This window comes from Solanum lycopersicum, chromosome 8, assembly GCF_036512215.1.
Source record: "Solanum lycopersicum chromosome 8, SLM_r2.1".
Taxonomy (NCBI): Eukaryota; Viridiplantae; Streptophyta; class Magnoliopsida; order Solanales; family Solanaceae; genus Solanum; species Solanum lycopersicum.
In genome coordinates, this window is record NC_090807.1 from 21,472,935 (window position 1) to 21,480,565 (window position 7,631).

Consider the following 7,631-nt stretch of genomic DNA (forward strand, 5'->3'; position numbering starts at 1 on the left):
GATACCTCTAAGGTTACAATTCCAAAAGACAAGGTAGATCACTTAAGGAAGGACGTACACTTTCTGAAGTATACCAACTTAAATTCATTTCTAGAGGCTGCAAAAGATTTCGAGGGTTCAAAAAATTAAGAAATTGCTCCAACTACAACTAGAAATGTGCATAAGGAAGGCATGACAACATTCTTCTTTGAGGACAAGAAAGATAAGAAACAGATTGAGTTGCATGATGATGAGGTGTATGATGATATTGCTAATATAGAAGATACAATGGTTGTGACTATATGCAAGACTTCTTTGAGAGATATTACCATGCCGGGAACTAGTGCATCTGTTTCTTCAGATATTACTGTGGGTATTAGTGCCCAAATTTAGAGCACAACTTTGTGTACTAATACCCCAATTTAGAGCACTACTCGGGAATTGATTCAAAGATAGATGGAACGACTGTGTAGACAATATCCCTTCTTTACCTCCCTAGCTGTCTTACTTTTATTAACTTTTAGATATTTATTTTGTTTGTATTTGAGGCCAAGTAACTTTATTATTAGTGAGGTGAGGCCCACATTTTATGTGAATATTGACGTTTGATGTTTTGTTTACATATTTGGCTTCATAAGCTTTATCTTGTATTATAATTGAACAATCGAAAGATTGAGATACTGACACCTATATTAAATTGTAAATGATCCTCAACCTTAAAAGAATTCCACCTCTTGAGTTTGTTGAATGTTGTTGTTCTCTTTAATACGGATGACATTAAAAGTATTTATAATCAAACAAACATGAATGTGCTACTATAAGGCCAAATAAAGTTTAATAGACAATATTTGACTCTTTGCATCTCACTTTGACAAGACAAATAACTAATTTTTTGCAATAAGCATTGCGCACTTCCAAAAGTGTGGAGTCTTGTTAGAATTTAATATCAATGCCATGTGTGATGATCTTACCGTGAACAATGCATGATAACACCTACAATTTGCCTCGTTTGTTCAATTTTCTTAATGATGCGATCTAATTATATGATCTTACGCAACTTGAAAGTGTGTGAACAAATCTAACATATACCTCTTTTGTGGAGAACCTTGTGAGTGTCTGTGATCCTTGATTGAACAGCCATAAGCTTTACCTTTTCGTATAAGAAACTTGATGAAACTATGATCTTTCTGTATCCATTACCCATAATCCTCATGAAGTAGTTGTTAGTTTTAATAGCCAACTTATGCCAAAAGCTTAAGTTGAGGTGTGCTGAAAAGAGAAGGTTCATCAATAAGCACCAAAAATTCTCATTTGACCCATGGTGTTGTCAAAAGTGTAGCCCCTCCATAAAAAAATATATAAAATAATTGAAAAAAAAATAAGATAGTAAATTTTTTTATTAATGTTTAGAAATACAAAAAAATGGGGTTTCCAACAGTCCATGGAAGATGAATAATGGGATGACTTGTGAGCACGAATGGAAATGATGAAGAAAAGGATACGAAGTGTTGTTCACACCATATATCATGAGGATAGAAGTCATTACGCCTGAATGATCACACCCTTAAACTCAAACCCTTAAAAGCCTTGAAAAGACCTTGTGATCTTTTGTGAGTAGAAGCAGTTGTGGGTTTGAAAATAAGGTAAAACATACGGGTTAAATCGTGTATTGCGTTTATATTTTTGAGTGGCAACGTTTCATCTGATTTAAGAACATTATTTGGTGAACTATTGTGTGTGAATATGGAATCATTCTTTTTATTATGGCATTTGAACATTTTCGTTGAGCTTTAACTTGCATTTGAAGCAACTATAGTGAGATTGAGATTCTTTGGTAATGGTGATTAAAGTTCAAAATTTGTCCTTGCATGAGTAAGTTGAGTCTTTTATAGTGAATTCATAATTCAATATATTGTATCACTATTTGAGACATCTTTTTGAACTACAGAACTTGAGTTTTATTTGAGGACAAGCATATTTTTAAGTTAGAGCTGTTGATGAGTGTAAGGACCCTCAAAATGAAATAGGATGAACAAGAGCCTCACATGAGATTTATCTCTTTATGACTTGCTACAAAATGTGATAAATAAATATTTATACTTTGTTAAAAGAGTTTCTATGTCAAATGTCATTAGACAACCATGACGTCTGTAAGCTAGTCTTTTGTCTTGATTTGTGTTGTTCATGTTTTGTTGTCTCTTTTAATTAACAAATTGTCACGACCCAAACCGGGTTGCGACTGGCACCCACACTTACCCTCCTATGTAAGCGAACCAACCAATCTAAACCTTAACATTTCAATATAATATAAACAGAAAGTAATGCGGAAGACTTAAACTCATTAATAAAATCAATAACTATTATTATTCAACATCTATTATTCCCAAAATCTGGAAGTCATCATCACAAAAACATCTACTTTACACTACTAAACTAAGAGTATCTAAAAGCTAAAAATACATAAGAAGCTAGTCCATGCCGGATGTTCAAGGCATCAAGACTTGAAGAAGAAGACCCAGTCCAAGCTAGAAGCATTAGCTCACCCTGAATATCCTGTATGACGAAGATTGGCTAGAATCACTGCTGAGTTGAAGATGACGGAACGTTTGCTGCACTACACAAATAACAAGGAGAAAACATAAAAGTAGGGGTCAGTACAAACAACGGGTACTGAGTAGATATCATCGGTCAACTCAAAATAGAGAACAGTATATATCAAGTAATATCAAAAATCAACTATAAAACTCAACATGTAGCAACAACAAGTACTATAATCATTAGTAAGTACCATCAAGTTCATCCATGAGGGCTCAAGCCTCAATACCATACTCATTTGGGAATTAAGTATATTAAGTTGAGTATATTATCATCTTTCAAGATTCATTATCTTTCCTCCTCTGTGTCGGTACGTGACACTCCGATCCCCTACTACTATGTGTCGGTACGTGACACTCCGATCCCCTAATTCTATGTGTCGGAACGTGACACTCCGATCCCCTACATGTGTCGGTACGTGACACTCCGATCCCCTACATGTGTCGAAACGTGACACTCCGATCCCCTAAATGTGTCGGTACGTGACACTCCGATCCCCTACATGTGTCGGTACGTGACACTCCGATCCCCTAATTCTATGTGTCGGAATGTGACACTCCGATCCACTAACACTATGTGTCGGAATGTGACATTCCGATCCACTAATATCATTCTATAAATTCATCAAGACTTCTCTATACCAAGGCATCATCAATCCCATTAGTTTAATTCATCAAGCCTTCTTTATACCAAGGCATCATCAATCCTATTACTTTAATTCATCAAGCCTTCTTCTATACCAAGGCATGATCATTAATAATGTATATTAAAGTTTCTTTCAAGATTTTGGATTCAATAGTTTTCATCATGCTTGTTTTATAACAATCACATAATCATATTCATGCAAGCATACAATTAAGCATATAGACAGGTTTACAATACTACCAATACATATCATTCGCTATTGAGAGTCTACTACGAATAGCATGAAAACCATAACCTACCTCCACCGAAGAATTGGAATCAACAAGCAATTTCCCAAGCTTTGATATTCCCTCTGCCTCTTGATTGATCAATTTCTCTCTCTCCTTGTTCTCTCTATTTTCTTTATTCAAACCCTCTTTCTTTTACCCTAGTTAACATATAATTAAGTGTAAAAGATGGCAATAATACCCCACTAATTAACCCAAAGTTACCTCTTTTATCCCTCAAGAATTTTAGTTATTAATATAACCCCACGAAATCTATAATTAAGGAAAGAATAGTCCCAAAACGTCCCTTAAAACGTGTAAGAAAATCCGATTCTGCCTGGGATTTGCGCAACCTGTGACGGGCCGTCGTGCCTGCGGCGGTCCGCCCTGCAGGTCGTCGCAAGGGTCAGAGAGTCAATTTCCACTGAACAATCTATGATGGTCCGTCACGCCTATGACGGTCCGTCCTTCCATTCCATCACGAAGTTCAGAGAGTCGATTTTCAGTACCCAATTTCAGATTTTCCAAGTGTTTTGAAATAAGACCCTGCGACGATCCGTCGTGCCCATGACGGTCCATCGTGGGGTCCGTCGCTTCTGCCAGTTTTTCCAGAATTGGAGTCTGTTGCTCTAAACGACTAAACAGGTCGTTACACAAATTCATAAAAGGTGACCCTAACATCTATATGGTTGTGTTAGCGCCAAAACGTTCGAGTATGACTCTCCAAGGAACATCCTAAGGTTCTTTAAAGAGGACACTAACTTAGGTAAAAAAGTTATGAAGACAGCCTTGACAAACGACACCAAGTGACGCCCCAATAGATAGTTTATGCCCAAAAGGTGGGGCGTGTGGCCCGACGCATAGTCGTTGGAGATTAACCGCCATTTGATAGAGCCTCAGTAAAATTTCACTGAGATGCATGACGGTGGCGTCGAACGACCTACGGTCCATAGGTGGTGGCCGTAATCCACTACCTGCAGGCTTTCAAGTGACTCGTTCAATTGACAGGTGAATTGGTAAATTCATCCCACGTTCTAATTAAATGGTTGACATTATCAAGTCTAAGCATGGGCTCATTGTAAAATTGTTTCGTATTCATTGTAATGATTAATTAATGTTTGATCAAGGTTTTTAAGATTATTTTCAATGGAATTTCTTTAAGAACCCATGATCTTGCTAACTTCTCGATTTATCCTATAAAGTTATTTTTTGACCTCGATGTATCTAAATTTAATTATGTCTTGATTGTGTTATATTATTGAATCTTATCATTATAAATTAATGATAATTGATATAATTATGATCATGGCTTGGAGAATCGGTAGGTTGACCTAATTTATTATCTATATTGTTGGAGGTCATATTGTATGGTTTTATCCTCTTATGGTGGATATGATTTCTTCTTGTCTATCAATGCATGTTGTAATTATGGCCTTGAGAGAAAGAGATGTAAAGTTAGTATTTATTATGATGTTTATTTGTATGAAGGTGAGCCATTAAAGTCATGTATATAGTCCTCAATTTTAGTATCAAGATTAGAATTGACAATGTGAAGTATAATGTTATAGGGAATTTTAGGATAAGGTATGGTCTACATGCTTGATTGTGATATGTCCTATTATGAAATGACCCTTACCATCATGATACCTATATGAATGTGTAATATCATACATGCTAAGAGTAACCTATTCAAGTGTTGAATGTGTTCTTATCTCTTATCATGAAGGGCGGGTGTGTAGTCTCGAATCTATATAGGCTTTATATGTGAATTGTTCATTACTTGGGTATATTGTAAATGTATTGTGATATCATGAACGGAAGTTCAATCAATAACAATGTTGTTGCTATTAAGTCATTATCAGGAACAATAAGTACACACAACATGCATTTCTAGGAATATGATATGTTGTGGTCTCAATTGAAAGGTTAATTTGCAGATGCAACTTTACATAGTATTATGCATGAAACGAATATGACTAGAAAAGAATGAACATATTTTAAATAAAGGTTTTTATGTGAATGTTTTTCTTACATATGTTCACACAGTAAAGAAATAATGTATGAATAAGGTTAAACAAAAATCCAGTCAATGTGAGTCTCTTTAAAGGTTTCCTCAATTTTACTCTAAACTACACTATGTTATGAATGTTATGATAATGTGAAAGGACATTATCACATAATGTAGATTCTATGATGAAAGGTAATTGTAATCTTAGAAATGTTTAAGAAAAATGATATATGAGGGATTATGTCCCTAAAGCATACTTATGAATTAATTAAAAATAAAGTCTTAGCGATGTTTTGAAAAGGGAGTTGAGCTTACCACAGAGAGGATATGTAAATGAGATAGAATTCCTTCACAAAGGAAGGGAGTTTCCACTAACAAGATCTCATCATATGGAAGCGATAATACTAATATTATGAATAGGGTTTCTAGAAGAAATCTCCTTATCCCTAAACTATATGACATTATAGGAATGGTAGCTAGTGGATCCACTTAGATGCTATGATGAATAATATGGCCTAGCTTTCGCAAGTAGTACACACTCATTTCGGTGTGATGGTTTTATACTGCATTCCATATAGCTCACATGGTCTATGTAAGTTAAGGAAAAGTTTAAGGAATTACTAAGAAATGATCTAAGATAAGAATATGAATTCTAGCAATGATTTCATTGTAATGACCCTACAGTATCCCTATTCGTTACCGGTGTATTCGACCAGGAAGAGATCTTATAAAATCCCTTAGCAACGTCATAGCATTTATCATATATTAAAAATGCGGAAAACTAAAACTTTTACTTTGGAATTTCAACATTACTTAATACAAGGAAAATAGAATCTAACTTTGTCATAATGTACCATATGGAAATAAAGTAACAGAATACTTGGGTGTTAGCCCATACATTAATGAGAACGTTTCGACATAAGAAATTCAATAATGTATTTCAACATTACAAAAAAACTAAGAAGCTAGAACATAGGGTTTTGTCCAGGGACTTGAGGACTCACCATCTTTGAGAAGAAAATTTAGGTGTCTTGACAAGGATCCTTGAAATTCCTCAAAGGCCCGAACCACCCTTGGCTTGGACGTGTGTTGCACCAGTATGCAGGCCTCAAATGACGCCAATGGTTGATGGTCCGTCAATCCATGAACGAACAGTCAAGTTGATCATGATTTTGATATGAATGTTCTAAAATGAAACCAATCCTTCAAAATTTTAAGTATGGACTCACGAATTCCATTCACGAAGCGTGATTCCATCTACAGGTCGGTATTTGCACTCGTCAAGTGCAAGTTGTTTTTGACAGCTTTTGGGTCAAATGTTTGGGTTCTCCTCGAGGTCCCTTAGGCTGGTCCTTGGAGAGTTGTACCCGGACGTTCTTGACCCTAAACATGCCCTTATTTATAATCTAAACATTTTTACAATGTTTAAACCTCATACAACTCTTCAAACCCCTTCAAAGACCTAAAGGGAGACTAGATTATTTTCTTACATCTCCGGATGTCATAGTCATTTCTTGATGTTTAGACATTAATATTGCCAAATAAAGTTAATTACACTAATTTAGGTCTAGAATAATCATTATTCTTTATGTGAGGCCGTAGTACAGTTCATAGAACTTTCGTGGTGTTACTATATCCCCCTTAAAGAAAATTATTCTGTGAATGACACCTTAAACCGTTTATAAAAGAAAAATAAAGAGACTTCAAACAAGCAGCCTAACAACAAGCAACATTTTAATGACTCTCAACCCATAGGAGGAATTCCAACTCCTTTAAACACATAATCAAAGAATTTAACATAATAACTTAATCCACAATTTATCACATATTAAAGCTCACAATTTCATATCACATATGGAGGAACTACCTTCTGCATTTCAATATGAGCTCAATTTAAACATTAATGAGTTGACAAAGGACTTTTAAGGAGGCAACCTCTATATTTTTAAACTTTTTAGATTGAAGATCCAAGATCTCAAATGGAACCTCTTCATAAGAAAGGTTCTCATTTATCCCTAAACCTTCTAAACCTTCTAGTGGGAGAATAGACACATCAACACCTATACATTTCTTGATCATATACACATGGAACACCGGATGAACCTACAAAAATTAAATTGGCAACTTTACCTCATAAG